This window comes from Peromyscus californicus, unplaced genomic scaffold (genome assembly GCF_007827085.1).
Source record: "Peromyscus californicus insignis strain IS unplaced genomic scaffold, ASM782708v3 Scaffold_14__1_contigs__length_90479793_seg_2, whole genome shotgun sequence".
In the NCBI taxonomy this organism is placed as follows: domain Eukaryota; kingdom Metazoa; phylum Chordata; class Mammalia; order Rodentia; family Cricetidae; genus Peromyscus; species Peromyscus californicus.
Genome location: NW_026294436.1, coordinates 56,275,346 through 56,299,712, shown reverse-complemented (window position 1 = coordinate 56,299,712; position 24,367 = coordinate 56,275,346). Strand labels below are relative to the sequence as shown.

The 24,367-nt window shown below is 54.0% G+C and overlaps 11 non-coding genes across 11 annotated transcripts; 7 read left to right on the top strand and 4 right to left on the bottom strand.

Moving 5' to 3' along the window:
- The first annotated feature begins 4,507 nt into the window (after positions 1-4,507).
- Trnad-guc (transfer RNA aspartic acid (anticodon GUC)) lies at positions 4,508-4,579 on the top strand. The gene has a single exon. It is a non-coding gene; the product is annotated as a tRNA-Asp (tRNA).
- Positions 4,580-5,160: 581 nt separating this feature from the next.
- Trnag-ucc (transfer RNA glycine (anticodon UCC)) lies at positions 5,161-5,232 on the top strand. Its single transcript has one exon. It is a non-coding gene; the product is annotated as a tRNA-Gly (tRNA).
- Positions 5,233-5,641: 409 nt separating this feature from the next.
- Positions 5,642-5,713, top strand: Trnae-cuc (transfer RNA glutamic acid (anticodon CUC)). Its single transcript has one exon. It is a non-coding gene; the product is annotated as a tRNA-Glu (tRNA).
- A 3,348-nt stretch (positions 5,714-9,061) lies between these two features.
- Trnae-cuc (transfer RNA glutamic acid (anticodon CUC)) lies at positions 9,062-9,133 on the top strand. The gene has a single exon. It is a non-coding gene; the product is annotated as a tRNA-Glu (tRNA).
- A 2,746-nt stretch (positions 9,134-11,879) lies between these two features.
- Trnag-gcc (transfer RNA glycine (anticodon GCC)) lies at positions 11,880-11,950 on the bottom strand. The gene has a single exon. It is a non-coding gene; the product is annotated as a tRNA-Gly (tRNA).
- A 725-nt stretch (positions 11,951-12,675) lies between these two features.
- Positions 12,676-12,758, bottom strand: Trnal-cag (transfer RNA leucine (anticodon CAG)). The gene has a single exon. It is a non-coding gene; the product is annotated as a tRNA-Leu (tRNA).
- Positions 12,759-13,273: 515 nt separating this feature from the next.
- On the top strand, positions 13,274-13,345 carry Trnad-guc (transfer RNA aspartic acid (anticodon GUC)). Its single transcript has one exon. It is a non-coding gene; the product is annotated as a tRNA-Asp (tRNA).
- A 589-nt stretch (positions 13,346-13,934) lies between these two features.
- On the top strand, positions 13,935-14,006 carry Trnag-ucc (transfer RNA glycine (anticodon UCC)). Its single transcript has one exon. It is a non-coding gene; the product is annotated as a tRNA-Gly (tRNA).
- A 411-nt stretch (positions 14,007-14,417) lies between these two features.
- On the top strand, positions 14,418-14,489 carry Trnae-cuc (transfer RNA glutamic acid (anticodon CUC)). Its single transcript has one exon. It is a non-coding gene; the product is annotated as a tRNA-Glu (tRNA).
- Positions 14,490-20,712: 6,223 nt separating this feature from the next.
- Trnag-gcc (transfer RNA glycine (anticodon GCC)) lies at positions 20,713-20,783 on the bottom strand. Its single transcript has one exon. It is a non-coding gene; the product is annotated as a tRNA-Gly (tRNA).
- Positions 20,784-24,130: 3,347 nt separating this feature from the next.
- Positions 24,131-24,213, bottom strand: Trnal-cag (transfer RNA leucine (anticodon CAG)). Its single transcript has one exon. It is a non-coding gene; the product is annotated as a tRNA-Leu (tRNA).
- Between the last annotated feature and the right edge of the window lie 154 nt (positions 24,214-24,367).

The following is a 24,367-nucleotide window of genomic DNA, read 5'->3' as shown; positions in this document are numbered from 1 at the left end:
GGAGCATAGAGCTGAGGAAGGAAGGTACAGGACCCAGGGGAAGATTGCTAATGAACAAAAAAGCTAAAGCCGGTGGGAACGGAACAGTTGTCCACTTTCCTACAAGTTGATAGGGTTGATAGGTCCACAGCTGCAAAAAGAAACCTGAGAAAAGCTTTCTTATCAGAGAAAGGACCTTTCTGGGAAAACAGTAAAGCTGAACTGTGTCTGAAGCAGTTGTGTTGCTGAGTCAGAATGCTGTCTGGGGAAAGAGCCCAGCCAGGGCAGAACAGAACTACCCAGGAGTAAAGCTTTCTTTTCTGTCAGAGAAAGCACCTCTTTGAGAAAAGGTTTGTTTCAACTGACTCCCGGTGAGATGAGGGAGTGTAGCCCTAAGGGGTGATTGCCTCTGGCTTAAACTCTGTCCTTGAGCACCCAAACAAGCAAATGCAACCCACTGGGGAACTGGGACAGGTGAAGGCCTGATAAGGCAAAACACCTGTCCTAATGGGAGTTTAGAAATGGCAAAAACCTCCCTGGCTAAGCTTGATTTATGAACACAAACCTCAGACCCAGAAACAGAAACCGACTAAAGCCCCGACCTTCAGAAGCAAAGATACTCTCACTGTGGCGTTGGGAAATGTTTCTGGGGTAGAGGGGATAAATTGAGACCAAACTGGGAACTGTCAGGGAGAAAGACTCTGAAGAAACAGAGAAGGTACATAATCCTCCCCAGAAAATATATGACCTGAAACAACTGCTAGAATTCGAGGCAGATTTGTGGGGAGAAAAAAAAGCCCCTACCTCCAAAAGCAGCTAGCAGAGGTACAGAGCCGCAGACTGATACCTGAAGCTCTGAATCTTTGGGGGAATGAACAAGCAAAATGAGAGAGATCAGTGGGAGAAAAATCTCTCTGAAGGAGCTATGGAAAAGCTGTTGTAAATGTTTTTGTTTTTCACTGACTGGCTAAGGCAAACACAAGCCCCCAGGAAAGTTGCTATCAGAAATTGCCCACCTCAATGCGCGGCTAATGAGGCAGGTGCGGTTCTGATTTTGGGGGCCAGTGTCAAATGAAGGAGAGACACCTGTTGAAGCCAGCTGAGGAGAGAATAGAAATCTCCCAATGTGCCATGGCTGAAAATGTAAAATGCTTGTTCAAATCTCCCATTGCAAAAGCAAAAAACTTTGTTCAAACTTCCCGGGCAAGAATTTGTAAGCAAGTCTGGTAAAAGAACCAGTTGACTCTCAGACCCAAAAAGAACTATGGGAAATGACTGATATAAGGGAAATGATATTATTTTGGACTGATATAAGGGAAATGCATCCTGGGAAAGGTAGTTTTTCCACTAAAGATGGTGACATTGCCCTGAAACACTTTTGTCAGCTCGAAAATACGTTCATGGTAAACATAAAATACAGCTTTTAAAAGAATAAGGAGAAAAATCGTCTAAGAGTTTAAGTGTTATTTCCATTGAAAAATTGAAAGGATATGGAAGTAGTTGTTTCGCGGTTTGGAGCTAGTAAAATGCCTTATTTACCCTCATAGCTGTGCAAAGTTTTTACGGTAGTTGGATGACAAAAAGCTACCTTTAAGAGCAAGCAAGTCACTTTAAAATCCTTAAGAAAGCAAGAGAAAGCAGTTTATACACTGAATGTTGTCTTAGAAGAAACTTATGTTGAAATTAAAAAAGTTCTTTGCCTTTTGAACAAACTGCCTGCAATGAGTAATTCCTTTGCAAATCTAATAAGGATACAAGGAAACAGGCATTCAGAAAGAAATGACTGCTTTATAGACTGGAACAAACTTCAGAAAATCTAGCTGTCTTAAAAAATAGTTGCTTCACCTGAAAGTTCCTTATAAGAAATCCATGCTAAATATTACAGCTGCTAATAATGATAACATCAGGAGTTAAAGCTAATGAAGTGAAAATACTAAATCCTGAAAATACTTTTTCTCAAAGTAAGCTAATGAAGGATTTGTTTCATGAAAGAACATCTATGTTCTTGACTTCTTTGAACAGTAACAGTTTTGAAATATTGGAACTACCAACAATAAAGTCAAAATGTTTCAACAAATTCAAGACGCTATTCACAAAAGAAAGCTGCCATGCTTTGTGGACCATATTAGAGCTCACTCCAGTCTTCCTGATCCTTTAGCTGAGGGTAATGCGATGGCTGATAAGTTAACAAAGATAGTAGCAATTTCCCAAGTGGAAATGGCTCAACAGTCACATGCTCTTCATCATCAAAATAGCAAAAGCTTAAGAAAGCAATTCAGTCTCACCAAAGAAGCGGCTCGTCAAATAGTAAAACCATGTGGGGTATGTCCAAAATATTTTCTTGTCCCTCACTTAGGGGTAAACCCTCTAGGTCTTCTTCCCAATCATCTATGGCAAATGGATGTTAGGCATATTGCAGAATTTGGCAAATTAAGATATGTACATGTGACCATTGACACTTATTCAGGATTTTTAATGGCCAGTGCACAACCTGGGGAAGCTACAAAACATGTAACTATGCACTGCTTGAAGTGTTTTTTGTATATGTGTTTACCAAAAGTTATTAAAACTGATAATGGTTCTGGATATAGTAGTAAGGCATTTCAACAATTTTGTACCCAATGGGAAATCGTACATAAAACAGGTATTCCTTATAATCCTCAGGAACAAGGTATTGTGGAAAGGGCTCATAGCAGTCTTAAAATACAACTTCAAAAAATAAATATAAAAAAGGAAAAAATTTACCCTCAATCGCCACATGATGCATTAAATCATGCTCTTTTTGTTCTGAACTTTTTGAATATGGATGTCTATGAACAGTCTGCCGCAGATAGATTTTGGCACAGTGGCACCCAAGCGACTTTTGCTCAAGTGAAATGGAAAGATCCCTGCTCGGGATTATGGAAGGGTCCCGGTCCTGTTTTAATATGGGGTCGAGGACATGTTTGTGTTTTTTCACAAGAGGAGAATGAAGCTAGGTGCTACTGGAGCGTCTGGTAAGGAGCGTGGAACTAAGGAAGGGTCAGCTCCAATGACGTTCCTATAAAGGAACCAGAATGAAAGTGGCTGGATTAGTATTTCTGAGGTTTTGTCACTGGTTAATGTAAACAGTGAGGAAATAGAGTTCGGAGCTGTGCCACTTTTGGCTTTACTAGCTTCTTTAGAAAAATACTTTATATCACCTAAGAGCTGTGCAGTATTTGGCCAAGAGCTTTACAGCAGCTAAATATGGTAATTCACCCTCAGCGTGAAGTGAAGTTTTTCGGTAAAACAAACCAAAAGTACTGCTGTAATAGAAATGTTTGTCTGAATTGAAGCACTTAGGGGAACTACTATGAATTTGGGTAAAGGGACAGCCTCTAGTTAAAAACTGTCTACCGCCCGGCGGTGGTGGCGCACGCCTTTAATCCCAGCACTCAGGAGGCAGAGCCAGGAGGATCGCTGTGAGTTCGAGGCCAGCCTGGGCTACCAAGTGAGTTCCAGGAAAGGCGCAAAGCTACACAGAGAAACCCTGTCTCGAAAAAACAAAAAACAAAAAAAACAAAAAACAACAACAACAAAAAAACTGTCTACCGCTGACAGTGCATCTCTGCCGGTCCGGAACGGCTGAGAGAACTGGCAACTTTGTCCTCCTGGGAAGGTTACAGTCCCCTAGCAACAACTATCACAATTCTATAACAACAACACTCACTAAATCCCAGTGCTTTATAACAAAGCTGACTATAAACTCTAAACTTTAGAAATGATGTACGTACTTCCTGTCCAGTTAAGAGAATCTTTCTAATAGAGAGTGATAATAATTAAGAGTAAGAAATAGAAAAAGATGAAAATAAGATATGTGAGTTTGTAAAAATTCTCTTGTTACATCTCTGTGTTAAGAAATCATTAGGTGTTTGCTAAGTTAAATATATGATAATGGTAGCCCTATATAAGTTTGTAAAATAGATCTATAGAGTTCCTTTAATAACATAAGCTTGCAAGATATATCTAAGGTAGTATTAAGACATGCAGTAATAAGCTTTTAAGGAGTAAAGATGCTAGTTGTAAATGAAAGTTTAAATAAGAAATAAGATAAGAAGTATATAAGAAGTAATAAGAAATATATTTGCTAAAGTAGTTCTATAGTTCCCTTAAAGAGTATAAATAAGTAGATGTTAATGTTATGTGAATTTGTAAAAAAAAAAAAAAAGTGTAACTGTTAAGTGTGAATCTATTCTTAATGTATATGGTGAAAGAACCCGAGACACAGAAGGTTAGTGTCCCAGTAGACTGCAAAGTAGGCAGTCTGAATGGTTTCAAAAGCTCCAGAAGCGGCTAAGAAGCTAAGAACGGTGGATGCCAGAACCAGCACAACAAGGCATCCGCAGCTGAGATCCGTGGAAAACAGATGCAACACAGAACAACCTGAGCTAACATCAAAAACGGTGCGGTTTAGAATACTACTGTACCTAAAAAGGTCTCTGGCTTAAGAATAAAAGTTCAGAGGGTCGGTCGTGGTGGGAGGCGATGAGGGGGGTCATCCCTGTCCTCCCCGTTAGTATAGTGGTGAGTATCCCCGCCTGTCACGCGGGAGACTGGGGTTCGATTCCCCGACGAGGAGACGTGTCTTCTTTTTAGCCAGACCGTCGGCCAGGGCTGCGCTGGCCCTTGGTCCCCTTCCAAGCGCCGGGATCGGGCTTCTCACCACCCGGCCTGCCCACCCGCCTGCGGACCCTCGGGCCCCTCGCCTGGCACCTGGCACCTGGCCCAGCACTCCGACGCCAGCAAACGTGTCGCCCTCCCGTCCAGGGGACGGGTGTCAGAGCCGCCCGGGTGCCACTCTCGTGTCCTGAGCCCCCGGTGCGCCAGGCGAGTCTTGGTGGTGACCCGCCCCGAGCGGTCCCGGACGCCCGCTCTTCCCCGTGGCCCTCGCGCACGCCGGGTTGCTGCTGCAGTCAGGTGGCGAGAGCGCCCACAGGGCCCGGCATGTGCGAGCGGGAGGCGCGGCTGGGACGGCGGGGAACAGCGCGCAGCGGCGGAGCCCCGGTTGGCGGTGGCTCGGGCAGTGGCGTTGGCTTTGACATCGGGGCGGTCCCCGTGGGGAGGGCTCAGGGCGGGAGCCGGTAGGCGATGTCGCCGTTGCCGCTGTGCACTGTCCGGTGTCAGTCCCCGGCGTCGTGTGGGTGCCGTCCCGGCGGTGCGGCGTTGGTGGTATAGTGGTGAGCATAGCTGCCTTCCAAGCAGTTGACCCGGGTTCGATTCCCGGCCAACGCAACCTACCTGTGTTTTGCAAAGATCCATGACCGAGGCTGGCCTTGTCTGTTGTCTCTCAGCTTGTCCCGAGACTGCGCGACCGACCAATTGCTCTACTGAGCAAAGGAAGGAGGCAGGGGCTGAGACGTTTTGAGGGTGTGTCTAACGGGAGGAGAACCGACAGGGCCAGGCGTCTAATCCGGGAGGAGGCCCCGGATTTGACGGCGAATCGCCAGAGGGCAGCCGGGGGCGGGCAGCTGGCAGGGCAGGAGTAGGCGCAGGTGCCCTCGAGTCCCGAACCGCATCCTGGTAAGGCCGGTAATGCCGGGACATCTGCTCTCCCGGCCGGCGGGCAGGCATTCTGTCCTTGAGGCTGGCTGTCAGTCGGGCTTCGTGCGCGAGTGTCGGGATGGTCGGATAAAGGTCACGCTCCCTGGTGGTCTAGTGGTTAGGATTCGGCGCTCTCACCGCCGCGGCCCGGGTTCGATTCCCGGTCAGGGAAGCCTTTCTTCTTCCTCTCTGGACCCTCGCCTCCTCCAAGTCCTCTGTCTCCTCTTGCCGCTTCACAAGGGATCCTTGTAGCCAACAAACCACACGCCTCCCTTTTGGCCAACAAACCACACGCCTCCCTTTTGTTCAACAAACCACACACCTCCCTTTTGTTCACGTTCATTGCAGCTCTGCTCTCCCCTGCTGCTCTCACGCCCCCACCCACCACAACATAGCCCGCTCCCTGTCTGCACAGCCCACCCTTTGCCTAGCTTCCCACTGCCGCCCACCGTCTCTCACACAAGACGCCAACTCTGTGCCTGGACAGCTCAGCCTTGCTGCTTCCCGTCCTGCCCAGCTTACACACCGCCACCATCACGCGGGCACACCCACCCACCACGCAGCCCTCGAGCACACGCTTCTCAGCCACTCATGGACCCCACAGAGTCTCCCCCTCACTCCCCCGCCTGCTCTGAGGTCCAGAGGAAGCCCCCCACCTGCCCCAGCTGACTCACCTGCCTCCTCACAGGCTCCCTGTGAGCTTTACCCTGATCTTAACAACTCAATGTCCGCTTCAAACAAATGGAGCCATTTTATTCATTGTGTGTGTGTGTGTGTGTGTGTGTGTGTGTGTACGTACGTACCTATGTTATATTTTTATGTATATCTTGAAAAACTACAGAGTGGTGTTGGGATGGGTTTGGGAGGGACCGGACGTGCGATGTGTCGTGGGGTTGCCATGGGGAGGTGTTAGTGCGCTGCAGACAGCCAGGTCAAGGCGAAAAGCATTCGGTGTGGTTACCTTATTGCGCGTTGCCGCCGCCACCGGGGCAGGCAGTGCGCATCCCCTGCCCCGGTTTCCTTGAAAGTCCCTAGAGTTCTAAGGAGAGTTGAGGCCAAGTCTGGCGTTTGTAAAGCCTCTGTTTCTCCCGCTCCGTGGGGACCGAGGCGCATGGGTGTGGGGAAGAGGTGCAGACGCAGGTGTGAGTCGGAAAACTGGAGCGGAACATGGGTCCACCTGCTGGGTCCACCGCCGGGTGGGTCCCCTCGGTCCTGACGGTGCCAGCAAGTCCGAGGCCCAGAGTCAGATCCTGGAGTGCTGACGGCTGGATTGAGCTCCGCCGGGATCGCAGGCACAGTGGGAGATGCCAGCAGATCCTGGGGAGCCCAAACAGAGCCTTTTCCCCCCCGGACTCCAGCCCTCCCCTGTCCCAGATTCCCTCCCAGTCCCGGGAGCCTGGAGACACCAGTGTGAAGCGGCATCTGGGAAGGGTCTGTCCAGCCGCCCCCTGGCCACCAGTGTGACTCGGAGAGAAGGCCTGGGGGGACCGGCGGCAGGGGTGGGGGGACGACAGACACCGGACAATCCTTCGCTGGCAGGCGTCCAAACGGGGACGTCGAATGCCAACTGTAGGGATGCACGGATGACTGGCTCTGTGCTGGCTGGGTTTGGGCAACGTGACAGCTCTGGGCAGAGGGACTGTACCGTGAGAAAACGTCTCTATAGCGTGTGCCTGCCATGAGTGATGGATGTGGGACAGCCCACGGGGCGTAAGTAAGGATGGTGTCGGGGTGCGGGGAAGGGGGCGGGCACGGGATGAGGGAGTGGCGAGTTGTGGCCAGGGGCCGCCCCACCCCTGGGCAGGCAATCCTGAGCTGTGTAGGACAGCTGGCTGAGCAAGGCGGTAGGTAGCACTCTCCCACAGACAGCTACCACAGCAGTTCCCGCCTCTGGGAACCTACCCTGGCTTCCCTCTGGGAGGGATTTAGGAGCCTTAAAGTGAAAGAAACAAAGGCTTCTCCACCCAAGTTGCTTTTGGTCATGGTGTTTGATTGCAATAATAGAAACCCGGACTCAGGAGGAACCTGGTTCCAGAAGTGGAGTCTTGCTGTGACAGACCCGATCACCTGGCCTTCCTGAGGATTCTGAAAGGCCTTTGAACTGTGGGCAGGCGGGCAAAGCACCTGACTGCTCCTAGCTGGCTGTGCTCCTCAGGAGCTGCTTGGAAGGGAATGTCCAGAGCCCTGCTGAAGCTGATGAATACCAAGGCATCTGAAGTTTCAACGGGCACATGGGAAGTCCCTGAAAGAACTCCATTGGGGCCCTTTGGGTGTTTGGAATGAAGAAGGTGTGGTCCTGCCAAGCCCGGGGTTGAAGAATCATCTGTGGTTTATGAACAAGAGACCGGACCCAGCAAGGTGAAACCTTGCCTGTGCAGGGACAATCCTTGATGGTGCTCCACTGGAGCTGAGAAGCCAGCACTGAATAAGAAGACAGCAGAGTCACCGAGATGAAACCTTCCCACCCCACAACACTTGGGGGCGGGGGCTTCCTGAAGGTCAGCATGCAGAGGCTGAACCCCATGCCAGTCAGCCAATTTAAAAACGTGTAGGACTCGGCTATGTGGTGAAGGCATTGAAGGTGTGGAAGGATGGATTCCAGAGAGCAGCAGAGGTTTGGAGATGGGCGGTGGGTCTGGAGTCCCCAGAGAGAGGCTGAGAGGGGACATGAGCAAAGGTGCAGCCTTGGGTGAACCCCACTGCAACCGGAAGGGGTGGATCGTGGGGAACAGCCAAGCCTTGCATTTCCACATGGTATATGCTTAGAGAGTCCGCAAAGAGAGCCCAGCAGAGGCTGTCACCAGTGAAAGCCGGGGGGGTCTTGGAGATGCGGAAACCGCAAGACAACCACCAAAGGGGAGCAGAGGCCTCAGAGTGAAGCCCATCCAAGCCTGGGAGAGCAGCTGAAGGTGCTGTGAATGCAGAGCTGAGGGAGGGTGACTGTCCACCCCCTCTGGACCCACAAGAGAGCCAGTGAACAGGAGAGATCAGACACTGGGCTTGTGACAGTGTTGGACTTCGGTGTTGCTTTCCTAGGATAATGATTATGCCCGGATTCTTTCCTCTCTGTGCACAAGACCTTAAACTTAAAACAAAACAAAACAAAACAAGAAAAAAATCAAAACAAAACAATAACAACAACAGGCTGGCCCTGTCTGGCATCTCTCAGCTTGTCCCAATACAGCACGACCAACCGATCGCTCGACTGAGCTAAGGAAGGACGCAGGGGGTCCGAGAAGTTTTGAAGTTGTGTCTAGCGGTAGGAGACCCGCCAGGGCCAGGGGTCTAATCCGAGAGGAGGCGCCGGACTTGGCGGCGAATCGCCAGAGGGCAGCGGGCAGCGGGCAGCTGGCAGGGCAGGAATTGTCACAGATGCTCGCGAGTCCCGAACATCTCTGGTGAGGCCCGTAATGCCGGGCCATCGACCTTCGCACCAGGCGGGCGGGCATTCTGTCCTAGAGGCTGGCTGTCAGCCTGGCTCTGGGCGGCGAGTGTCGGGAACGTGGGCTGTAAGTGAAGCTCCCTGGTGGTCTAGTGGTTAGGATTCGGCGCTCTCACCGCCGCGGCCCGGGTTCGATTCCCGGTCAGGGAAGCCTTTCTTCTTCCTCTGTGGACCCTCGCCTCCTCCAAGTCCTCTGTCTCCTCTTGCCACCTCACGCGGGATCCTTGGCGCCAACAAACCACAGGCCTCCCTTTTGTTCAGGGGCATCGCGGCTCTGCTCTCCCCTGCTGCTCTCACGCCTCCACCCACCACAACATAGCCCGCTCCCTGTCTACACAGCCCACCCTTTGCCTAGCTTCCCACTGCCGCCCACCGTCTCTCACACAAGACGCCAACTCTGCCCCTGGACAGCTCAGCCTTGCTGCTTCCTGTCCTGCCCAGCTTACACACCGCCACCATCACGCGGGCACACACACACCACGCAGCCCTCGCACACACGCTTCCGAGCCACTCATGGACCCCACAGAGTCTCCCCCTCACTCCCCCGCCTGCTCTGAGGTCCAGAAGAAGCCCCCCACCTGCCCCACCTGCCCCACCTGCCCCCTCACAGGCTCCCTGTGAGCTTTACCCTGATCTTAACAACTCAACGTCTGCTTCAAACAAATGGAGTCATTTTTTTTCAGAACGTTTGTTTGTGTGTGTGTGTGTGTGTGTGTGTGTGTGTGTGTGTGTGTGTGTGTGTGTGTGTGTGTGTGTACGTACGTATGTTATATTATTATGTATATCTTGAAAAACTCCAGGGTGGTGTTGGGATGGGATGGGATGGGAAGGGACGGGAAGTGTGATGTACATGATCCTCGTCCCGACTCAAAAGAAACGGGCAGCAGCTCCAGGAGATGGTTCCAGGAGCCTGCTGGCAGAGATTGGGCTGCTTCTGTTCCTGCTCATTTCCAACTCCCCTCATCCCAACAACCCAGCACATCACCAGCAACAACAGCAGCAGCAGAAGAAGAAGAAGGAGAAGAAGAAGAAGAAGAAGGAGAAGGAGAAGGAGAAGGAGAAGGAGAAGGAGAAGGAGAAGGAGAAGGAGAAGGAGAAGGAGAAGGAGAAGGAGAAGAAGAAGAAGAAGAAGAAGAAGAAGAAGAAGAAGAAGAAGAAGAAGAAGAAGAAGGAGTACAAGAGGGAAGAGGAGGAGGAGGAGGAAGAAAAGAAGTACAATAAGAAAAAATAATCATAGTATTAGTAGTAGTAGTAGTAGAGGAAGAAGGAGGAGGAGGAGGAGATGAACGAGGAGGAGTTTAGGGAGGAGGAGGAGGAGGCTGTAGTAGTAGCAGCAGGAGTGGCCGTCACCATTGCCAGGGTAACAACCCCATGTCCTAGTACCAACATCCGGTCTCTCCTGCTCTTGATATGCTGCCTAGTTTCAGCTCTGATTGCAGAGCAAAGTCAACTGAGGAGCCCCACTTGGTTCTGTTTCTGCACTCTCTTTACTAAAAAGCTGAAGGGGTCCTGACCACTCCCACTCGCCTTTGTTGAAGACAGAGAGCAGGCAGGTCAGGGACTTAACAGGTGGCAGACTCCAGCCAGTTGCCTGTAGTTAGACATCGCCTTTCTCAGGCCAGTGTGCCGGGGATTCGTCTGGTGACAGAGGGGGGAAGGCTTTCCCCTGTGGAAGCCACCGCCTTCCAGAACAAAGAGGAGTCGGACCGAAGGAAGGGACTCACGGTCCAGCGGATGGGAGGCTGGAGAAGGTGTGAAGCGCAGAGTCTGTGCACACACTGAGCTCACTGGAGAGGACAGACTGTCAGCCTTTCTGGGCAATATGCCAGGGTCGTGAGGATTCCCGGCACACACGCTGGCCAATAGGTAGCCTGGACAAGCCCAGGTCTCAGAAAACCAGGGAGCAGTGCGGTGACCTGCCAGCAAGGGCTTTGCGATGGCACAGAAGGAACTAAGATTGAGTTGTCTGTGTTTGTGCCTCTCTGGCCTGTGCCTGGATCTCTCTCTCTCTCTCTCTCTCTCTCTCTCTCTCTCTCTCTCTCTCTCTCTCTCTCCCTCTCTCTCCCTCTCTCCCTCTCTGTCTCTTTCCGTCTCTGTCTCTCTCTTTCTGTGTGTGTTGTGTGTATGTGTAACAGAGAGAAAGAGAGAGAGAGAGAGAGAGAGAGAGAGAGAGAGAGAGAGAGAGAGAGAGAGAGATATCTCAGCAAGGAGGGAGTAGTGTCCTGTAGGGCCAAAGACCCTGAGGATGGCCAATGGCGTGGGTGGGCTCAGGCCGAGTCAGATGCACGTGGTGGAAGATGTCGCTAGGAAACACCTCCTGCCGAGAGTCATGGGACTGGGGTGCTCTCAATGGTCTAGATGAGTGCCCTGGGCAATGCGCTAGGGGAAAGGAGGCACCCTCGTCCCTACCTGGGCCGTCCCTACTCAGCAAAGGAGGCACAGGACCAGGGACACGTTTCAACCCCCCCCCCCCCCCATCAAAAGAGGTCTGCAGAGTAAGTCTCCATTGTGAGAGAGGCAGGCTTTGTGGGGCCGGTACTGTGGGGTGGGAGGCTGGAGGTGTGGGGTGTGGGTGATGTCTGGGGCGGGTTATAAGAACCATGGAGGCTCTGGCTGCTGGCGCCAGTGTGCAGAGGAGAGGCTAGGTATGGCAGGTGCTTTGAAGTGCCCAGGAAGTGAGTGAAGGTTGCAGTGTCTTTGCAGTAGGGCCTGGCTGGCTGAGTTGAGGAGAAGCGACCAGGTAGGTTGGTAGGCGCTGGCTCACTGGAGTGCAGCTGGCACTGGCGCTGTCCAGGAGTTGCTTTGTGTGCTTTGCGCTTGCAGCTTGGACTGGAACAACCAGGATGGACAGACAGGACAGGAGACCTGGGGCTGAGGACCAAAAGAGACTGGACTCTGCATGGGCCGGGAATCGAACCCGGGCCTCCCGCGTGGCAGGCGAGAATTCTACCACTGAACCACCCATGCCATGGCCAATACTCTTCCCCGACTTCTGCCACAGCCTCTGCTCCCCGACAGTCCCTGCACCAGGTGGATCCTGGGCCTTGGCTGGATGGACCGGCCAGGGGAGCGCCACGGCCTCGGACAGGAGAGTCCCCGGTCCAGCCTGAGGCTGTGGGGCTCAAGCGCGCCTCTCCCGGACCGACGCCTAGGGCCCACGTCAACCCTGCCCTGCTGGCCGACGGGCCGGCGGGCGGGCGGGCGGGCGCGTGATTGTGCGAGCTCCAAGTGACTGCCAGTCCTTCGCAGGGAAAGGGCACCTCCGCACACGAGAATCCCCGACGACCACAGACCACCAAGATGGGTGCGGTGGGCGTCTCCCGCGGAAGTTGGAGGGAATGGAATGGGGAAAAAGGGCGGTGGGCGCAAGGGCTCGGCGAACAGAGATGGATGTCGGGTGGGGGTGGACCAAGTCCTGTGTTTGCAAAAGAATGGCACGGGGCAGGCTGGATGGCTGGCTGGGCTACTGGGGTGCTCAGGAGCGTCCGCCTCACTTACTCCAGCCTCCCCGACGCCAAGCAAGGCGAGCATCACGCTCCCCATCCGCTTTCCTATGGAAGTTGGGGGCAGCTGAGAGGAGGGCGCTCCTCTAGGCACAGGGAAGGTTGCGGGTGTGAAGGGAGCGGCGGCGCTGTAGAGGTTGTGGAAGGAGGCGCGAGATGCGGTCTCTCTGAGTGGCCAAAAGCTGAGCATGTCAGGAGTGGGATTCGAACCCACGCCTCCAGGGGAGACTGCGACCTGAACGCAGCGCCTTAGACCGCTCGGCCATCCTGACTGCGGGTCCTTACGGAGGCCGCTCTCATGGGTGGCAGCTAGCGACCATGAACGCGCCAGGCGGACCTGGAGCGACGGGACGCCCGGGCACGTGGCGGTCCTGGTGCTGAGGCTGCGGGCCTCGCCCGGTGTCCACCGCGTGGACGTGGAGACGCTCCTAGGCGCCAAAGTCGCTGACGCCCCCCGGGGTGCGGTGGGGGTGCGTCTGGGGCAGCAGCGCAGCCGCCGCAGGGCCGCGCAGGTGTGGGTGCACCTCTCCTGATGGCGTGGGCGAGGGCGGCAGAAAGCTGTCACCTCTGAGAGCCCCGCTCAACAGCCCGGGCGGGGAGCGGGGGCAGGAGAGGCGGTGATCACCCAGGGTTGCGGGTTCGGGTCCTGGTGCGAGGGGCGTTGTGGCGGCCTCCCGGGGACTCTGGGGTTGGGTGCGGGGGTCGGCCATGGTGGGAGGGAGAGCTTAGGGCCTGGCTGGAGCGACGGAGAGGGTCCGGTGTGGCGATGACGACGTCCTTGCAGTCCTCCCCGTTAGTATAGTGGTGAGTATCCCCGCCTGTCACGCGGGAGACCGGGGTTCGATTCCCCGACGAGGAGACGTGCCATCTTTTTTTAGCCAGACCGTCGCCCACGGCTGCGCTGGCCCTTGGTCCCCTTCCCAGCGCCCGGATCGGGCTGCCCACGGCCCGGCCTGCCCACCCGCCTGCGGACCCTCGGGCCCCTCGCCTGGCACCGGCACCTCTCACCTGGCCCAGCCCTCCGACGCCAGGGAACCGGTCACCCTCCAGACGACGCGACGGGTGTCAGAGCCGCCCGGGTGCGACTCTCGTGTCCTGAGCCCCCGGTGTGCCAGGCGAGTCTTGGTGGTGACCCGCCCCGAGCGGTCCCGGACGCTCGCTCTTCCCCGTGGCCCTCGCGCACGCCGGGTTGCTGCTGCAGTCAGGTGGCGAGAGCGCCCACAGGGCCCGGCGTGTGCGTGCGGGAGGCGCGGCTGGGATGGCGGGGAACAGCGCGCAGCGGCGGAGCCCGGGTCGGCGATGGCTCGGGCGTTGGCGTTGGCTTTGACGTCCGGGCGGTCCCCGTGGGGAGGACTCAGGGCGGGAGCCGGTAGGCGACGTCGCCGTCGCCGCTGTGCACTGTCGGGTGTCAGTCCCCGGCGTCGTGTGGGTGCCGTCCCGGCGGTGCGGCGTTGGTGGTATAGTGGTGAGCATAGCTGCCTTCCAAGCAGTTGACCCGGGTTCGATTCCCGGCCAACGCAACCTGCTCGTGTTTTGCCAAGATCCAGGGCGGAGGCTGGCACGGTCTGGCGTCTCTCAGCTTGTCCCGAGAATGCGCGAGCGACCGGATAGCTTGACTGAGCGAAGGAAGAAAGTAGGTGGTCCGAGACGTTTTGAGGGTGTGTCTAACGGGAGGAGACCCGCCAGGGCCAGGCGTCTAATCCGCGAGGATGCTCCGGGCATGGGGGCGAATCGCCAGAGAGCAGCCGGGGCTGGGCAGCTGGCAGGGCAGGAGTAGGCGCAGGTGCCCGCGAGTCCCGAACCGCATCCTGGTAAGGCCGGTAATGCCAGGCCATGGGTTCTCCCGCCGGGCGGGCAGGTATTCTGTCCTGAGGCTGGCTGTCAGCCTGGCTTTGGTAGTCGAGTGTCAGGACCGTCTGTTTTTGTCACGCTCCCTGGTGGTCTAGTGGTTAGGATTCGGCGCTCTCACCGCCGCGGCCCGGGTTCGATTCCCGGTCAGGGAAGCCTTTCTTCTTCCTCTCTGGACCCTCGCCTCCTCCAAGCCCTCTGTCTCCTCTTGTCCCTTCACATGGGATCCTTAGCGCCAACAAACCACACACCTCCCTTTTGTTCAGGGGCATCGCGGCTCTGCTCGCCCCTGCTGCTCTCACGCCCCCACCCACCACAACATAGCCCGCTCCCTGTCTGCACAGCCCACCCTTTGTCTGCCTTCCCACTGCCGCCCACCGTCTCTCACACAAGACGCCAACTCTGCGCCTGGACAGCTCAGCCTTGCTGCTTCCCGTCCTGCCCAGCTTACACACCGCCACCATCACGCGGCCACACCCACCCACCACGCAGCCCTGGAGCACACGCTTCCGAGCCACTCATGGACCCCACAGAGTCTCCACCTCACTCCCCCGCCTGCTCTGAGGTCCAGAAGAAGCCCCACCTGGTCCACCTGACTCACCTGCCTCCTCACAGGCTCCCTGTGAGCTTTACCCTGATCTTCACAACTCAACGTCCTCTTCCAACAAATGGAGCCATTTTTTCAGTGTGTGTGTGTGTGTGTGTGTGTGTGTGTGTGTGTGTGTGTGTGTGTACGTAAGTACGTAGGTTATATTTTTGTGTATATCTTGGAAAACTCCAGGGTGGTGTTGGGATGGGATGGGAGGTACGGTACGTGCGATGTGTCCTGGGGTTGCAGTGGGGAGGTGTTAGTGCGCGGCAGATGGCAGGGTCAAGGCAAAAAACATCTGGTGTGGTTACCTTACTCAGCACCGCCGCCGCCGCCGGGGCCGACAGTGCGCGTCCCCAGCCCCGGTTTCCTCGAAATCCCTAGAGCATCTAAGGAGAGCTGAGGCCAAGTCTGGCGTTTGCAAGGCCCCTGATTCTACCGCTCCTTGGGGACCGGGGCGCATGGGTGTGGGGAAGAGGTGGAGGCGCAGGTGTGAGTCGGAAAACTGTAGCGGAACATTGGCCCACCTGTTGGGTCCACCGCCGGGTGGGTCCCCTCGATCCTGACGGTGCCAGCAAGTCCGAGGCCAGAGTCAGATCCTGGAGTGCTGACGGCTGGATTGAGCTCTGCCCGATTCGCAGGCACAGTGGGAGATGCCTGCAGATCCTGGGAGAACCCAGACAGAGCCTTTTCCCCCCCGGACTCCAGTCCTCTCCTGTCCCGGAAGCCCTCCCAGTCCCGGGGGCCGGGAGACACCAGTGTGAAGCGGCATCTGGGAAGGGGCTGTCCGGCCGCCCCCTGGCCAGCTGTGTGACTGGGAGTGAAGCCTGTGGGAGGGGATGGGGGTAACAGACACCGATCATTTTTTGGGGGGCAGGCATCCAAATGAGGGCCGTCGAATGCCAACTACAGTGATGCAGGTATGTCTGCTTCTGTGCTAGCTGGATTTGGGCAATGTCACACCTCTGGGAAGAGGGACTATACCGTGAGAAAACATCTCTATAGCGTGTGCCTGCCATAACTGATGGATGTGGGACAGCCCACAGGGCATAAATAGTGATGGTGTTGGGGTGCGGGGTAGAGGGCGGGCCGGCATGAGGGTGTGGCCAGTTGTGGCCAAGGGCCATCCCACCCCTGGGTAGGCAATCCTGAGCTGTGTAGGACAGCTGGCTGAGCAAGCCAGTAGGGAGCACTCTCCCACAGACAGCTACTACAGCAGTTCCCGCCTCCGGGATCCCACCCTGGATTCCCTCTGGGAGGGACTTAGGAACCTTAAAGTGAAACAAAGGTTTCTCCACCCAAGTTGCTTTTGGTCACGGTGTTTGATCGCAATAATAGAAACCCGGACTCAGGAGGAACCTGGTTCCAGGAGTGGAGTCTTGCTGTGAAAGACCTGATCACCTGGCCTTCTGCAGGGTTGTGAAAGGCCTTTGAACTGTGAGTAAGGCCGGCAAGGACCTGACTGCTCCAAGCAGGCTGTCCTCCTCTGGGGCAGCTTGGAAGAGAATGTAGAGAGCCATGCTGAAGATGACCACTACGGAGGATTAGCACCTGAAGTTTCAGCGGGCACCTGGGAAGTCCCTGAGAGAACTTTCCTTTGGGGCCCTTCAGGTGTTTGGAATGAAGAAGGTGTGGTCCTGCTCAGCCGGGGTTGAAGAATCATCTGTGGTTTATGAACAAGAGACCAGACCCAGCAAGGTGAAACCTTGGCTGTGCAGGGACAATCCTTGATGGTGCTCCACTGGAGCTGAGAAGCCAGCGCTGATTAAGAAGACAGCAGCCACGCCGAGGTGAAATGTCCCTATCCACCCCCACCCCCCGGGGTTGAGGGCTTCCGGGAGGTCAGCATGCAGAGGCTGAACCCCATGCCAGCCAGCCAATTTGAAAACGTGTAGGACTCGCCTGTGTGGTGATGACATTGAAGGTGTGGAGGATGGATCCCAGAGAGCAGCAGAGGCTTGAAGATGGGTGGTGGGTCTGGAGTCTACAGAGAGAGGCTGAGAGGGGACATGAGCAAAGGTGCAGCCTCAGGTGAACCCCACTGTGACCGGAATGGGTGGATTGTGAGGAACAGCCAAGCCTTGCATTTCCACATGGCATGCTCAGAGAGTCCCTGAAGAGAGCCCAGCAGAGGCTGTCACCGACCAAGGATTGGGTCTTGGAGTTGCGGGAACCCCGGGTCAACTACCAAAGGGAAGCAGCGGCCTCAGAGTGGAGCCCATCTAGGCCTGGGAGAGCAGCTGCAGGTGCTGTGAATGGCAGAGCTGAGGGTGACTGTCCACCCCCTCTGGACCCACAAGAGAGCCAGTGAACAGGAGAGGTCAGACACTGGGCTGGTGACAATGTTGGACTTTGGTTTTGCTTTCCTAGGACAATGATCGTGCCTGGATTCTTTCCTCTCCGTGCACAAGAGTCTTTATCTTAACACAAAACAAAACAAGAAAAAAATCAAAACAAAACAATAACAACAACCAAATTCTGTGTGTTTTTAGGACACTGAACATTGAATCTTTGACTTGAAAAAGGCTGTGGCACCTATGAAGTTCTTGGTTGTGGAACATTAGCTGTGGATGTGTTCCATTCGATTATGATGTGGAATATTTGCTTAATGATGCAAAGAAAGATGGCACTCTTTAATGTTGCATTTGTCTAAATCTGTGAAGCTGTGTGATTTTGACGGCCTAAAACACCTTATTGTTCTAAGAAAGGGCTGAATGGCCAATTGCTGGGGTGGACAGGGCTGAGCAGGGCTGCCAGGCAGGGAGAATAAATAGGAGCACAAGAAAGGAGGGTATCGAGAAAAGGAGAAGGAGAGGAGGATGCCAGGGGCCAGCCACACAGCCACTCAGCCAGCCGATCAATAAAAGAAAGGCATATAGGATAGAGAAAGGTAAAAGACCAGAGGGGGAAAAATTAGATGGGATAACTGAAGTTAAGAAAAGATGGCCAGAAAAGAGCCAAGCTAAGCCCGGGCATTTATAAGTAAGAATAAGTCTCTGTGAATTTATTGCAGTGCTGGGTGGTGGGCTCCCAAGTGTAAAATATTATGAAAGCAAACAAAGAAACAAACAACAAAAAAGCAAAAACCAACAACAATTCTTGATGGTTTACATTGTGGTGTTGAGAATAAAGTGAGCTCTGAGGGATGAACAAGAAAGGAAAGGTTATGACTCAATATGAGACCTGGTTGTGTACCAGGTTCACAAAGGGTCAAGGATGCTGGTTGGTTCTGGTGAACTTGACAAAAACCTGGACTCCTCTGAGAAGAGAGAACGGGAATCGAGAAGAGTCTTCGCTTCAGCCGAGAAGAAGAGAGGCGCCTTCAGCCGAGTTTGTAGGTTATTGTTTGATTCACGATGGATGTGGAGGGCACATGAAGAGAGGAGGTGGGTGAGTGGGCAGTGCCAATCCCTGGGCAGATGGTCCTGTGTGGGAAAAGAGAGCAGGCTGAGCAAGCCAGTAGGCAGCCCTCATGCAGGTCCTCTGCAACACTTCCTGCCTCTAGGTCCCTCCCCTCACCACAGCACTCCCAAGTCTGACTCTGACCTCCTAAGCCTCATAAACCCAGCCCTCCCCACCTCACCCACCCATCCACACTTCCACCACTGTGGCACTAAGGAGTTGAAAGAAGAAATCAAACCTTCTCACCCCAAGGTTGCTTTCAGTCACACATTTGATCACAATAGTAACAACCTCAACTAAAAACATGATCCTGATCCCTACTCAGAAAGAAATGGGCAGGAGCCCCAGGAGATGGTTCCAGGAGCCCGCTGGCAGAGATGGGGCTGCTTCTGTTCCTGCTCATTTCCAACTCCCTCTCATCCCAACATCCCTGAGCATCACCAGCAACCACAGCACCAGCAGCAGCAGCAGCAGAAGAAGAAGCAGCAAAAGAAGGATTTGAAGGGAACAGAGGACGAGGACGAGGACGAGGAAGTTGAGGAGAGGAAGAGGAGGAGAAGGAGGAAAAGAAGTACAATAAGACAAAATAATCGGAGTATTAGTAGTAGTAGAAGAGGAAGGAGAAGGGTAAGAAGAAAAGAGGAGGAAGAAGCAGGAGGAGGAGGAGGTGGAGAAAATGGAGGAGGAGGAGGAGCAGGAGGAAATGGAGGAGGAGGAGATGGAGGAGGAGGAGGAAGAGAAGGAGCAGCAGCAGAAGCAGGAGCAGGAGCAACAACAGGAGCAGCAGCAGTAGCAGAAATAGCAGCAGGAGTGGCCATCACCATGGCCAGGGTAACAACCCCATGTCCTAGGACCAACATCCGGTCTCTCCTGCTCTTGATATGCTGCCTAGTTTCAGCTCTGATTACAGACCAAAGTGAACTGAGGAGCCCCACTTGGTTCTGTTTCTGCACTCTCTTTACTAAAAAGCTGCAGGAGTCCTGACCACTCCCACTCACCTTTGTTGAAGACAGAGAGCAGGCAGGTCAGGGACTGAACAGGAGGCAGAGGCCAGCCAATTGCCTATGGTTAGACAGGCCCTTTCTCTGGCGGCTGTGCCTTGAATCGGTCCAGTGACAGATGGGTGAGGGCTTTCCTTCCTGGAAGCTACCACCTTCCGGAGCAAAGAGGAGTCGGACCGCAGGAAGGGACACACGGTCCAGCAGTTGGGAGGCTGGAGAAGGTGTGAAGCGCAGTCTGTGCACACACTGAGCTCACTGGAGAGGACAGACTGTCAGCCTGGCCTGTCAATGCGGGGTGGTGAGGATGCCCCCCACACAAGCCTACCTATATTTCACCTGGACTAGCCCAGGTCTCAGAAAACCAGGGAGCAGTGCCGTGACCTGCCAGCAAGGGCTTTGGGATGGCACAGAAGGAGCTAAGATTGAGTTGTCTGTGTTTGTGCCTCTCTGGCCTGTGCCTGGACCTCTCTCACTCTGTGTGTGTGTGTGTGTGTGTGTGTGTGTGTGTGTGTGTGTGTGTGTCTGTGTGTGTGTGTCTGTGTCTGTGTATGTATGTGTAACAGAGAAAGAGAGAGACAGACAGACAGAGATAGAGAAACAGAGATAGAGAGAGAGAATGAGAGAGAGAGAGAGAGAGAGAGAGAGAGAGAGAGAGAGAGAGAGAGAGAGAGAGAGAGATCTCAGCAGGGAGGGAGTCATGTCCTGTAGGGCCAAAGACCCTGTGGATGGTCAACGGTGTGTGTGCGCTCTGGGCCGAGTGAGACCCACATGGAGGAAGATGTCGCAAGGAAACACCTCCTGCTGAGTCACGGTAGCTGGGATGCTCTCTAGGGTCTAGAGGAGTTGCCCGGGGCAGTGTGCTAGGGAAAATAAGGCAGCCTCATTCCTACCGGGGCTGTTCCTCCACAGCAAAGGAGGCACAAGCATGTCCAGGACCAGGGACGCGTTTCAGTCCCCCCCCCCCCCCATCAAGAGAGGTCCGCCAAGTAAGTCTCCATTGTCAGAGAGGCAGGCTGTGTGGGGCTGGTACTGTGGGGTGGGAGGCTGGAGGTGTAGGGTGTGGGTGATGTCGGGGGCAGGTGATAAGAACCATGGAGGTGCTGGCTGCTGGCGGCAGTGTGCAGAGGAGAAGCTAGGTATGGCAGGTGCTTTGAAGTACCCAGGAAGTGAGTGAGGGATGCAGTGTCTTTGCAGTTGGGCCTGGCTGCCTGAGTTAAGGAGAGGCGACCAGGTAGGTGGGTAGGCGCTGGCTCACTGGAGCGAGCTGGCATTGACGCTGTCCAGGAGTTGTGTTGTGTGCAAAGCGCGGGCAGCTTGGACTGGGAAGAGTAGGACAGAAAGACGGGACACGGGATGTGTGGCTGAGGACCAAAAGGGAATGGACTCTGCATGGGCCGGGAATCGAACCCGGGCCTCCCGCGTGGCAGGCGAGAATTCTACCACTGAACCACCCATGCCATGGCCAACACTCTCCCCTGACTTCTGCCACAGCCTCTGCTCCCCGACAGTCCCTGCACCAGCTGGATCCTGGGCCACGGACAGGAGAGTCCCCGGTCCAGATTGAGGCTTGGGGGCTCAAGCTCGCCTCTCCCGGACCGACGCCTAGGGCCCACGTCAACCCTGCCCCTGCTGGCCGACGGGCCAGCGGACGGGCCGGCGCGTGGCTGTGCGAGCACCAAGCACCTGGCAGGCGTTCGCAGTGAAAGGCCTCCTCCGCACATGAGAATCCCCGACGACCACAGATCACCAAGATGGGTGCGGTGGGCGTCTCCCGCGGCAGTTGGAGGGAATGGAATGGGCCAGAAAGGGCTGGCGGGCGCGAGGGCTGGGTGAACAGTTCCGGGTGTCGGGTCGAGGTTGACCAAGCCCTCTTTTGGCAAAAGAATGGCACCTGGTTGACTGGCTGGCTGGCTGGCATGGCTTCTGGGGTGCTCAGGAGCGGCCTCCTCACTTACTCCAGCCTCCCCGACGCCAAGCAAGGCGAGCAGCACTCTCTCTATCTCTTACAGGAGTTGGTGGCAGCTGAGAGGAGGGCGCTCCTCTAGGCACAGGGAAGGTTGTGGTTGGGAGCGGAGCGGGGGCGCTGGAGAGGTTGTGTTGAGGCCCACGCAGCTGGAGCACGAAATCTGGCGAGGGACGCCGAGGTTAAACACCACTCTACACACCCAGTTTCAGTTCGTCAGGGAAGCAGCTCTTTTAGTCGTACCAACATGGGTTTATATACCCCCTCTAACAGCAGGAGTCAAGGAATGGTTACTCTGTATCCTTAGGCAAGACAGACACTGTTTTCCAAACAGGAAAAACCACAGGGGAACTGATCCTCTGCACCCTCCGGAACCCAACTGCACATTTTTCACACAAACAACTTAACTGGGACAGGACAAAAAAGGGCATTTAAAATTAAGGCAGCAAACGTTCTTCTGCCAACATGTCCTCCCTTTTTATTTTCAAAAGGAACACATCAGCTAGAACAGCCTGTGGAAGATCAGATAGCCCCTGCCTTAGGTCACCTGTTGCAATCCCCAAACTTACCCGTCATAGGGGGCTGCCTTTATGCCCCCTGCCTTAGGTCGCATGAGGACCACAGAAGTTGCCCGTCTCTGGGTACTATCTGTCCAACATTTGTAACCACACTTGTGCAGATTCAGAGGGTGACATGGCCAGAAGGGCTTGCCTGGTTACCTGTCGGTGTCGAGTGAACTGGCGTCGCCATTGGCATAGCAGAAATAACCCAATTCCCATACCACCTGCACAGATTAATAAGAGGGAAACAGACCCTGCCCATCCAGTGATCCACCCAGCAGCTTTAGACATTAATGACCACCAGGTCTGCTCATTTACAGGAACAACTCTAGTTTCATTAATCCTTAAAATGGCATGTGCTAACTGAATTGTATCAGACTTTCCATACATTACATAACATGTTGGCGTATCCACAACATATCTTTTTGTTCTTGTAACAGTGCTGCTTGCTGATTAAGCATCAGAATTACAAAGTAATTGTCCATTTAATGTTTGCTGAATGTCCAAGGCACCAGCCACCCTCTCAGATAATGTGTTGATAACGGCAGCCTGTTGAACAGTCTGAGATAATGCAAGCCCAGCAGCTGTAGCAGCAACAGCAGATGCAGCCACAGCTGCAACAATTGCGGCAGTAATGCCAAAGTCTCTTCTTGTCCTCTTCAGTTGCAGCGGAAACTGATCAGAAGGACTCTCCAGAGGCATCACTGCAAATGCAGGTATTCTCACAATCACTGCATGGGACCAATTTGCACTCCAGCAATTATTTAAGCTACAATGCAGAACTGAACAGTTTAGTAGTCCCTCCCCTCCCACATCACCATTCCAAACAACAAAAGGGAAAGGCGCACTTGGAGACCGACAGCATGGGACATGCTGGAACTACCTACAAAGTCTGCCAAAAAGTATTACTCAGGGCTAGGCAATCACGAAAGCTGTCTTTCAGATTCAAGGAGATATCATTGGTATTATTCTTGCCAGCTGTACTATTTTTCTCAAAACAAAGAGCATTTTTTTAACTGCAAAGTAATATTTACAAAACCTTCTTGGAGTTTTACATTGCTGGCAGCAGTACCAATTGTCCAATTAGAAGAAAACACAGCAGGAAAAACAGGGCTATCAATACTCACAGGCAGTAACACAGGTGGATTTCTTACTAAACTCCATAATGGCTCAGCTTGTACCTGAGGCATCATTTTTAAAGTTAAAGGAACATGCTCCCGGACCACCTGTCCAGCTGGATTCTGAGTTTCAATGACACCCCCCCCTTGTTTTTTTGCCTATATCTGTCCTCTGACTCTTTTTCCTCCCCTATCCAATGAGGATTTCTTGGCGGGGGTCGAGACAATAGTGAGCAGAAGGTGCTGACTGCGCTTTCACTTTTACACGGCGCAATTTCTGTTGTAGTTCCTCTATCTCTGTTTCTAGCTGCTCTTCCTCCTCTACTAAATCTGAGACAGAGGCAAGATCATTGTCTTCGTCCTCATCCATTAAATCTTTCACAAATATGCTTATACCGTTGCCCCTTTCAAAGATTCATTCATCTCTGCCTCCTAAGGGTTAGCAAAGGCTTGCTCGAACTCGGAAAGTTGCTCTTTCACTTTCACTTTCTCAGTCAGAAGAGCATCTTTTCCAATCTGGAATATTCAGACCTCCTCCCGTCAGAAACCAAGGACTCGCTTCAGCTATGGTGTGTACAAATGTGAGTGCGGTGCTAGACTTAATTCCTGTTCCTTGCTTACTTAACTTAATTCCTGTTCCTCAGTGGCCAACTGAGCTTTTGCAGTAGAATTACCCATGGTACCTACCAATGTTTCAATCCTCCACCCCTCCTTTTAGGGTGAGCCTCCTTCGCTTACCCCTCTTTCCAGGTCCCGGTGGTGACCTCCACTTGCTGCGGCAAGCACAGCTGAGCACGAAATCTGGCGAGGGACGCCGAGGTTAAACACCACTCTACACACCCAGTTTCAGTTCGTCAGGGAAGCAGCTCTCTTTATTCCTACCAACATGGGTTTATATACCCCTCTAACAGCAGGAGTCAAGGAATGGTTACTCTGTATCCTTAGACAAGCCAGACACTGTTTTCCAAACAGGAAAAACCACAGGGGAACTGATCCCCTGCACCCTCCGGAACCCAACTGCACATTTTCACACAAACAACTTAACTGGGACAGAACAAAAAAAGGCATTTAAAATTAAGGCAGCAAACTTACTTCTGCCAACAAGGTTGTGGAAGGAGGCCTGAGCTGCGATCTCTCGGGGTGGGCTGGCCAAAAGATGAGTGTGTCAGGAGTGGGATTCGAACCCACGCCTCCAGGGGAGACTGCGACCTGAACGCAGCGCCTTAGACCGCTCGGCCATCCTGACGGCGGGGCTGAGAGTAAGAACGCTCACCTGGCGAGGAGCAGGCGCCCACGCGCGCGCCGGGCGGACCTGGAGCGACGGGGCACCCGGGCACGTGGCGGTCCGGGTGCTGAGGCTGCAGGCCTCGCCCGGTGTCCACCGCGTGGACGTGGAGACG